Raw genomic sequence first — 11,286 nt, 5'->3', positions numbered from 1 at the left:
GCCCCAGGTATGATCTACCCAAAAGACTTGAAATCAGAGACTCAAATAGAGACTTGCACACCAATGTTCTCTGCAGCACCATTTGCAATCACCAAAAGGTGCAAAGAGCCTGAATGTCCACCTGCAAATAAATGGACAAGCAAACATGATATGCAAACACAATGGGATATTACTCAGTCAGTAAAAAGGATAGATCTTGATCCAAATACTACACTACAGGTGAAATTTGAAGATATTATGCTGAGCAAAAAACAATCAAAAAGGACAAATATTGTATGACTTTGCTTAAAAAAAAAAACCAGAAATCAATAGTAATTAAGGGTTACCAGGGATGAGAAAGCTGTAGGGTGGTGGGGAGCGGGATTGGAGCAGGGTTAACAGTGATGGGAAATTTTGCATTGACTAAGGGCAGGATCAACTGTAAAAAGTTGAGTTGACAAATGTTGAGCCATAGATATATTTAGCATAATCGCACGTGCACACACACTCACGCTCATAAAGAATGACTGCTTAAGCTGCCTATGTACAACCAAACTTCTCATGGGACTTGGCTCTTTAGCTTAGAGATTTCATGGGACATCCCAGCTAATTGGCCTAATGTATGTTCTACTGCTCTGTTCTAGCTCCCAGCTGACTGCAAAGTGCCTGGGGTCTTTAAATCCTGCAAGTGGTCACCCAAGGCACGATAGCCTCTATGAACAACTGTTTCCTTCGCCATAAGACCAGAAGAACTGGGTGATGCCTGTCACCATTACTGAACACTTTGGTCAAAGATACCATAGAAGAATTTTGATTGAAAGAATTTCAAATTCTCATGGACACTAGACTTGCTTGAGTCATGGAGGGTAGATGAAATCCTAAAACTATTGACCTGATATAATAATTTAATCTTAGACCAAAATTATCCCCTGAAGCCTTCTTAAAGTGAAACAATAGTTTATCTTAACCAATTTTTTTAAGGAGTTCTGGTTGTGTAGTGGGTTATGTGTTGAGCTGCTAACATCAAAGTCAGCAATTTGAAACTACCAGCTGATCTGAGGGGGCGGCGGGAATTAGGCTTTCTACTCCTGTAAAGATTTAGTCTTGGAAACCTGCCAGGGAAGTTGTATTCTATCCCATAGGGTCACTATGATTGGGAATTGAGTCGGAATAAACTTGCTGGTGGTGAATGAGTGATTAAGATACAGGACTCAAAATCCAATGAGAGTTAACCACACAGATTCAAATCCTGCCCATGGAGCGTCTCCATGTTTTTCAGGCTTGGGAGACTCACAGGTGAACTTCTACTCTGGACTACATGAATCGCTCTGAGTCAGAATTGATTAAATGGCAGTGAGTGAGCATTCTGCTCTTTTAAGAACTAGCTCGACGGGATCAAATTCACAACAGAAACTTGGAAGGTTAGATAGGAACTGTAAGACTCTGTGAATTGCTGTTGATGAGGCGGAATTATTCAAAAAAGGAGGGTCAGGATGGTTACACACTTGTACGTGTAGAATTGTTGATTGGGTATCTGTTCTTGACAAAAACAAAACAAATCAATAAATGTTAAAGAAAAAAAAGCTCACAAAATTGACAACAGATTATGTAACGACCACAGACCATCCCTTGTCAATTTGACATTTTCACACAACTCTTTAGCCATACATAATTTTCAAACACACAATAATAAAATCATTTTAAAAAACTCACCTAAATAAGATAGTTCCCAAAATTATCTTCTTCTCTTTGCTTTTCCATGTGTTAATCCATGATATTAGAAATAAATTCATCTAAATTAATATAGGTCAACAAACACATTGGAGTGCCTTCTGTGTATTAGACATTGAAGTTACAAGGAGAAGCAAAAATTAGGCCCCATATATTCATTGAGAGAGGTGAAGGATACCTGATCTCATCGACACCTCATGATCACACAGTCTTGTGTGCTTCTTCCATGTGGGCTTTGATGCTTCTCAGCTGGATGGCCACTTGTTTATCTTCAAGCCTTTAAGACCCCAGATGCTACATCTTTTGATAGCCGGGCACCTGAAGGAGAAAAATGAATTGAGAGAGAGTGCTCCAGAAGTCTGTCTTGGACAACTGGAGAGATACCATTCATTGAGGGAATATAACAAGGACCAGGGCGAGAATGGAGAAGCAAAATACGGAGCTCAGTTTTGAGCATCACATCAGTTAGAAATTGGTCTGGTGATAAGACACAACCTTAACCTACAGAAGTTAAGCGACAGACATTTAATTTCCACAAGATTAAATCTGGATGAAGTCAGTCTAGGGCGGTATGGTGGTTCAGTAATATGAAAGAATCCGGCTCAATCCATTCTTCACTTTGCCGTTCTTGGCATGCTGGCTTTCATGCTGGCTTGCTCATGTTTGTTTGCTCGTATTCCTCGGATGGCTACGACAGCCCCAAGGTTCACAGAGTTCAGTAAACATGTAGACCAGGTAGGATCGCCTCATCCGCCTCTTATCAGAATCCCTCCACAGAGCTTTTGTTTCTCCTCTGTTAGTACTGAACTATGTGTCTACCTCTACCTATAAGGGAGGCTGGGAAGGCAGCTGTCTAGTGAGAGGCAAGAAAGAAAGAAATGTTCAGAAGTTGGCCACGGACATGTTCAGCTTGTGGAATTTCACTAAGTGACTGGACATACGGGTCTGTTCTCAAGGGAGACACAAGGCCTTACTAAATTGAGTTTCCTGAACCCACAAAAATTAAGGTCTAAACGGACTATATTTTGGATTTCCACAAATATAACCCACTCCTTGAATACCTGGTTAACCAATCGATAACATTTAGTATTGATTCTTATATTTTGTCACAGACAAAAGACTGGCAGACCATAGCGTGCCTAGCATAGCCTTGAGGGAATCATATAGAGTCAATAAATATGTCCTGACTTACTGATGAACAGAATCTTGACACAAAAAAAAATTTAAATCCAAAAGCTGTTGGGCTTTTTTTGGCCTTGACCAATAACAGCATCTGATTGCACAAAGATTTCTAGCACTGGAGATGTGAACAGTTGTGGCAAATTCCAAAATCTAAGTCATCAGCTACTCAACTAAAACGCCATTTGTCATCCTTCTTTGATCCCTCCAGTAAGCTTCCTTTTAAAAATCGACAATGCATTGACTCAAGAGGGAAAATAAGTATCGCAAATCCCACGTGCCTATTCTCTATTCTCCACCCAGCTATTGCACAGGTGCAGTCTTAAATTTCCTGGGCCCAGGGGGTGGAAAAGAGCAAGTGACCCTTTTAACTTCTAAGAATCTAAAAGATAACTTGTTAAATAGCATTTGCTCTAGAGCTTCTGGGTGGTCTAGAGGGCAATGGGCAGGGTGGCACTCTCTTATGATTATCTCCAGTGTACCTTCACATCAATTAGTTGGCATCACAGTGCACCTGTTGAATGTCAATTGCTTTGTGAACAGCTGTTCTTTCCCCAAAGTAAACAGGCTGGATATTGAAACCATCATGTAGGCTGGGCCTTGCTGATGCCGTAGCTTCTTGATTTCCCCAGCCCTCAGGCAGTATACAGAATGTCAGTGATGTGTACCTAGACTACCAAATCGGCCCTTAACCATTTCTCACTAGCCCCTGTACATGCAACAATGGTATTAGAATATTTATTATCAATGACTCAGTAATACTCAACCACCTGAGGAAAATGCTATGTTAAAAACTAGTAAGACCTGCATTGGCATAGTATGTGTAAACAGGTGAGTGCTCTAACTTCATTCATTCCAGGAAGTTGTCCTTCTTTTGGTTAAAGATAGGAATTTCTGAAGCAGAATTTCTGTTTCAGTTAACTAGGGCAATGGAAAATAAAAACAAAACACACCCTCCTTAGACTTGGGATAGTTAGTCAAAATGTCATTCTCTAGAGATCATTCTAGGTAATATCACAAAAGAATAGCCTTGATTGTTGCCACCACTCTCTGCCTTTGAGGCCGCTGTTCACACCAAGGGGATCTGATCAGCCTTCTCGGAATCTGCTTCTCTGCCTGACAAATCGGTCTCCCCTTTTCTTACCCCTCCCTCTACACTGTGAGTGTCCTCAGATGCTGACCTCTCCGGAGGCTGGAATGAATGCTAATTAAACTATTTCACACCAGCAGAAGGAATGATGGGACTTCTCCAAAGGGCAGTTGCATTTTAAAAGTGCAATTTCTTTGCAACAGATGGAAATCTAACATTGGACCCTCGAGCAAAAGATGCTGGGGAGGCGGGGAAGTCTTCCAGGTCTCCTCTAAGAGTTTTCCCTACTAATAAAACAAGCTTTGCTTAATGTTCCCATTGTTCTCCACCAAGACACTAGAACAAAACAAAAACATTCCACCATACACCCAGAAAATATTATAAGCCTTAAAAAAAATGTAGAGGGAGAGTGTTCTTTCTACTGAAGACTGAGCGAAATTGAATAATCCCTGCCCGAAATTTGATAGCTCCTTCAGGGGTGCAAACTCCAAAGGCCTATTGCTCTTGACGGATCCTAGCAATAAATGGAAACCCTGAATAACTATAGAAGAAACTCACAAAGAAAGGACTTGGGAGCTTACTTTCTAGAAACAAGATATGCAAGGAAAGTGTTAAGGAAACTCCTAATTATCCAGGCTCCTAGAGAAGAGCATCCTGGCAGATATGTTGAAACTATGAATCTAACCTTTTAAAGATGTGGGCAAAGTTTTCTAAGCAAAGAACATAAGCAAGTGGCCTGAGCAGACCCTGGATTTGTCTTGTCATAGAACAACGGGATGGGGGGTGGACTGGGGGGAAGGATTAATTTAACTGGAAAGGACAAGAGAGGAACAGAGAAAGGTCGCGGTGAAATAAGAGATAGAAATATATATTGCCTCATGAAGGTCTCTTAAGAAGTAAAAAACCACCCTAGATCTTAATAAAAAGAGAGAAGAAATTGAGTTCCATAAATGACTACATCAACAAAGTGAAAAGACAACCTATAGATTTGAAGAATGTATTTGGGAGCTATTTATCTGGCAAGGGTTAATATCCATAATATGTAAAGAACTCCTGTAATGTAGAAACAACAACAACAAAAACCAATTGAAAAATGGACCAAGGACTTAAGTAGACATTTCACCCATAAAGGATACTCAAATGATCAACAAGCACAGGAAAAGATGCTTAATGTCACCAGCCATCAGGGATATAACTTATACAATGAAGTGTCACCTCACACCTCACATGAAAGGCTGAGAGTTTAAAGGTCGAGGCATGGAGGCAATGAAATAGAGTCAAAAATAGCAGGTCTTAGCAAATAAGGAGTGGTAGGAGCTTTCAACTATTGCTAATGAGAATACAAAATGGTACAGTTGTGGAAAATAGCTTGGTAGGTCCTCACAAGGCTAAACAAAACTACATAAGACTTATGGACATCCTTCGGTGGCGCAAATGAGTAAGCACTACACAACTAGCCAACAGTTTGGCAGTTCAAACACATTCAGAAGCAACTCAGACATAAGGCCTGGTGATCGGCTCCCAAAAGCTCATAGCTTTGACAACCTGAGGGAGTGTAGTTTGACCCTATACACATGGGGTCGCCATGGGTCAGAATCTATTTAGCAGTTCCTGCAACAATACGACTGAGCGATTCCAGTCCCAGGTGTATACCCAAATGAACCAAAAGCAGGAACACAAACAAAACCTTCCACAATAATGTTCATTGCAGCTCTTTTCATAATAACTAAAAGGAGAAAATAAGCGAAAGTGCCCATGAACAGATAGGCATATAAACAAAACGTGATTCACGTAAACAATGGACTATTACTTAGCCATGAAGAGAAGTGAAGCTCTGATGTCGGAACCAGACAATATTGTGTTGACTTAAATAAGTCAATCCTAAAAAGAAACAATACTATAATTCCACTTATATGAAATACGTAGAATAGGCAAGTTTATTCGCTATGACCAGAGGTCAGCACAAGATAGTGAGGAATGAGAAGTCCTTCCTTAGAGAGCATCGAGCCTTTGTTAATGGTAGTGCAGTAATTTGGAAAGGGATAGTACTAATGCTTGCACAAAGGAGCCTTGATTGTGCAGTGGCTAAGAGCTTGGCCATGAACTAAAAGGTAGGCATGTTCAAACCCATCAGCAGCTCTGCTGGAGAAAAATGAGGCAGCATGTTTTCATAAGGATTTACATCCTTAAAAATCCGACAGGCAATTCTACACTGTCCTACAGGGTGACCAAAATTTTGAAAAGGGAATTGAATTTAAGAAATTGATGATCTAATAAAAAAGCTTAGAAACAAAGATGAAATGATGAGGTCAGAACATGAGGCGACTACCATCCCTGGAACAGGAAAAAGAATATGAAAAATGCACTAATGAAAGAGCCCCGGAGCGCTAGGGCTTCAGTGGAGACCACCACGAAAAAGCTGGGCATATAATTCTCTCATGGGAGATGAGCCTCAGCCACAACCTATAAGATATAGAAAACCACCTTCATACTCACTTGGTCTATGCAAATCTTTTTGTGTCTGTCTAATTTCTTCTTTCTGGCCACACAATTAAAGGACAGGGTCCCTATCTGTCATGGGTATGATGGATTTTCTGTGGAGCCCAACAAGTGCCCTCACAGAATCAGACACCTGCTACTTCTTATTGATGGAATTGATGATGACTACAGGGGAAGAAGATCAAACTTGAAGTCAAGCCTACTCAACACCTAAGCAAGTGATGATATTTTTAATCATTGAATGTATCAATTAGTTATTTGATTTACATAATAACAAAGGAAGCATCAAAAGATGGAAGTAATGCACAAAGTCACTGCACCAGAACTAATTGTTCAAGGTTCAACCATTTCAGAAGGTGACATATGATCAATAACTGGGGGTATTGAAAGAAGAAATTTAGCCTGTACTGAAACATCATGGAGAAACAAGACTTCAGGAAATGTTGAAATATTTCAAACACAGATACAACATTGGAAGTTCTTGTTTATGCCAAGAAATTTGGATGATCACTACCTGGCTTATTGATTGGAAGAAACCCATTTTTTGTGTCCACTCTAAAGAAAGCTGATCCAATAGAATAAGGAAATTCCCAGACCACACAGAAGCAAACTAAGAGGGAAAGAGAGAAAGGAAGAGTGGACCACAGCCAGGCCCACCACGCCCCAGGACGACACTGCTGCTCAGAGCACCCCAGGCACGGAGAAGACTGTAGGGCCAGCCCCACTGTGAGACAAGACGCCCCCTCACTAACCTGCAGCACGGCAGGGAACCACACTAGAGGCACAGTGTGGGAACTGTGTCTGGTCTGACCACCCCAGTGCCCACGCCCTGCCGGGATGAAACATGAAGTGAGTGCAACAGAGCAGCAAGCAGAACAAAGCAGGGAAGTCCTCGATGAATCCCCAAAATAAACTTCAGATTCAGAGAGCAGGGCTTGGCACCTCTTCAGACTCAATCAGAAGGCATGCATAAAGGTCAGCAGACAGACCTAGACCTATTTATAGGCCCTTGTTCTTTTGTTTTGTTTTTCCTCCTCTTTTTTCCCCCCATGTCTATCTATATAAGATAGACAAGATAAACAATGTGGAGGGACCAACGGTTCTGGGGGGACAGGGGAGAGGGGAAGGTAGGGGAAAGGAAGGGGGGAGCCAACAAACCCAGGGACAAGGGAACATTAAGAGATCTAAATTTGATGGTGAGGAGGGTGCAGAACGACTGGTGGGGTTTGATCAAATACAATGAACTGGAGAGGAAATAATGAAAGCCAAATGAAGGTAGAACATGATAGTGGGACAGGAGGGAGAAAAATGGAAATAGAAGAAAGAACTAGGAGGCAAGAGACATTTATAGAGGTATAAATACAGGCACGTGTATATGTAAATATATTAATATATAATGATAGGAATATATTTACATGTTAAGTATCAGGGTAGCAGACAGACATTGGGCCTTTGCTCAAGTCCTCTCTCAATGCAAGAACACATTGCTCTAATGACCAGGAATTATGTGATAATCACCTTTCCAACACGATCACTGAAGACAAAACAGGCACATAAACGAATGTGGTGAAGAAAGTTTATGGTGCCTGGCTATCAAAAGATACAGCATCTGGGGTCTTAAAGGCTTGAAATTAAACAAGCAGCCATCTAGCAGGGAAGCAACAAAACTCACATGGAAGAAGTACACCAGTCTGTGATCACGAAGTGTCGACATGATCAGGTATCAGAAAACCCAAAACAAATCATCATATCGATGTGAACAAGAGGGGTAGGAGTGGAGACCCAAAGCTCATCAGTAGACAGGTGGACATCCCCTCACAGAAGGGTGACAAGTAAGGGACAAGCCAGCCAGGGTGCAGTCTAGCACCCATGAAACACACAATTTTCCTCCAGTTCTTTAATGCTTTCATTGTTGTTGCTATATGGATCTTGGCTGAAAACAGAAATATAAGAAAGATGTTTACCTGTGCTTCATTAATTATGTAAAGGCATGCCACTGGGTGGATAATAACGAATTATGGATAACATTTGTCTAACTGGGAATTCCAGAAAACTTAATTGTGTACCTACAGAACCTATATAGAGACCAAGACACAGAACTTCAAATAGAACAAGAGGCTATTTCAAGGTTTAAAATCAGGAAAGGTATGCAGAGTTGTATCCTTCTACCATATGTACTCAATCTGTATGCTGAGCAAAATAATTCAAGAAGCTGTAGTATATAACGAAGAACAGGGCATCAGAATCAAAGGAAGACTCACTGACAATTGACAATATTCAAATGACACAACTTTGCTTGCTGAAAGCAAAGAAGACTTAAAGCACTTGCTGACGAAAATCAAAGGCTATAGCCTTACCTCGACATAAAACTCAAGAAATTCAAACTCACTGCCATTGAGTTCATTATGACTCATGACTGTATTGGACAAGGGGTCTCTGAGACAGTAACTCTTTCTGCAATAGAAAGCCTCGTCTTTCTCCTGCAGAGGGGCTGGGGGTCTCACACTGCTGACCTTTCGGTGAGCAGCCCAACTCAGAAGCACTCCACCACCAGGCTCCAGGACCTCGACATAAGGAAATGTAAGTCCTCACGACGGCACCAATAAGCAACATCATGATAAATTGATAAAAGGTTGAAATTGTCAAGGATTTCATTTTACATCTCCTCAGGGAAATCTCCCCTGACCATCATTAAAAACCATCCCCTACACTTACATGTCATTATATATTCAGTACCTGAAATCATTTCGTTCTTACATTTGTTTTCTTCTTTATTCCCAGATCATCTCCTTTAGAAATCAATCCACATGAGGGTAGTGACTTGTTCTGTCTTGGGCACCCATGCGCATTTGGTTTATTATTAAGAAGATGACAATGAAGCTTTTTTAAATAAATAAAGCTCTCAAATTGCAGGCATACCACTGTGATATGCATTTGTTCTTGTCATTGTATGTAAGTAGATTGAAATTCTGTCTTTGATGAAATGCCCACCGGGAGTTGTCTTATGGCCTTGGGCAATCAGGAAGGGAGTAGGCACAAGTGACTGTGAGACTGACACCCTTCCTGAGACCTCCATCTATACCTCCTTCTTATAAGTCAGTAGCCATGGCAACCTCCAGAGGGTCCCAGAAAGCCTGAGGCTTCCTGGAGCAGACGTCTGTTTTGCTCGACGGGATTTCTCAAGTCCCACCGGGGAATTCAGACTCTAAATCTGACTGAAACACTAGAGACTAAGGGACTGCTCTTTTGAAGTTAATCCTTTCCCCACAAGGCCTCTGGCTCAGAGACTCCCACGGCTGCTCCGTAGTTGCTGTTGGCCCACGTTTGGTTTGCCCATCAGCTGGTTCTGTCTTGCTGTTCACGCTGCTCTGGATTCACAATGGGCCCTGCCCCAGAATGCTCTGGCCCTAGGTTTCCAGTGTTTTTCATGGCACTCTTGGCGACTAAATAGGTAATAGATGGAAGAAGCGGGATGGGTCGATGATATAGGCATCCAAGGGCCCAGCTCCCCAAGAGCTCAAGATGCCCAGACAGTGACTGTAGGATAAGGGAGCTGGACCCACATCCTTCCACAACTAGGGATCTCTATAGATCTACCTTCCTCCCTGCCCATAAGACCCCATAAAGCAGTGGTTCTCAACCTGTGGATCGCGACCCCTTTGGGAGTCGATTGACCCTTTCACAGGGGTTGCCCGACTCATAACAGTAGCAAAATTATAGTTATGAAGTAGCAAAGAGAATAATTTTATGGTTGAGGGGTCACCACAACATGTATGAAAGGGTCACAGCATTAGGAAGGTTGAAAATCACTACCATAAAAGTTTTTCCTTGTATCCCAGTATCCATTTCTTCCTGTCCCCACTCACAGATTCCTTCTCCAATCTTACCTGAATTCTGCAGCAGATTCATGACATCAGACCTTACCTAGGCTTCATTGTCCACCCCTTTTGGATTTTATATTCTGGACAATTTTTTTGGACCCTGCATCCTTACCCAAGATGGCATCTCCATTCTCCCTAGTTCAACAACTCCCCGTGAGATCTGTCCCATTCCATGTCTACATTCAATACTGGAGTGCTAGCTTGTGCTATTGCCCCAGGACTCCCACAGGTTGGAAAGAGGATGTACACTGGTTGTGCTCAAACACTAAATGGCTCCTACTACCCCATCTACTACTCCATCCTCAGGATAAGATGCTATTAGGCAAGCCTCTGTAGTCAGTTTTTTAACACGATGTATTCAGACTAGAATCATTAGAACTCCAGTAATCCCAGAGAGGTAACTTTGTGGTCAATTCGTATTCAAAAAAGGAAAGAAAAGAAGAAGGCCTCTGGATGCCCAGCCTCCCTTCCACTCCGAGCAGCTGCTCTGTGATCTGTCTTGCATGCTTGCCTTTCCCACAGGGTTTTATTTGAAGAGACCCAAGACGTCTCTTAAAGCTGAGGCGGGGCGGGAACAGCGGGCTGTCGAGTATGAAAGTTGGCACTGTCCACCCTGCGGTTCCCTAACTGACTCATCACCAAGGACACCAGTGAGGAAAATGACATGTTTACGAGGAGGAAGAAAACCTTAGGAATCTCTATTTCTTTCTACCTAGGGTTTCTGAATCATTTTCTTTTAAAATGTCTTGCAAGCAGGATCTTACACTTAATGTTCTACCTACTGCTTGAGCATTTTCATATAAATAATTACAACCAATTTCAATTATGACAATTTCCTTGTTTTTTAACTTTATAACAAGAACAACAACAAGAGCCCTACTGTCATTGTGTGGATTCTGACTCACAGTTACTCTGAGTTTCTGAGAC

At 41.8% G+C, this 11,286-nt stretch overlaps 1 pseudogene; it reads right to left on the bottom strand.

Annotated features, from left to right (window-relative positions):
* The window catches only part of LOC101651458, a 44,554-nt pseudogene that overhangs the window by 1,154 nt on the left and 32,114 nt on the right, over nt 1–11,286 (bottom strand).

The sequence above is a fragment of the Echinops telfairi genome, unplaced genomic scaffold (assembly GCF_000313985.2).
Source record: "Echinops telfairi isolate 266 unplaced genomic scaffold, ASM31398v2 ScPeMD7_7468;HRSCAF=8506_0, whole genome shotgun sequence".
Taxonomy (NCBI): Eukaryota; Metazoa; Chordata; class Mammalia; order Afrosoricida; family Tenrecidae; genus Echinops; species Echinops telfairi.
The sequence above is the reverse complement of the archived record's forward strand: the minus strand, read 5'-3'. Positions and strand labels throughout refer to the sequence as shown.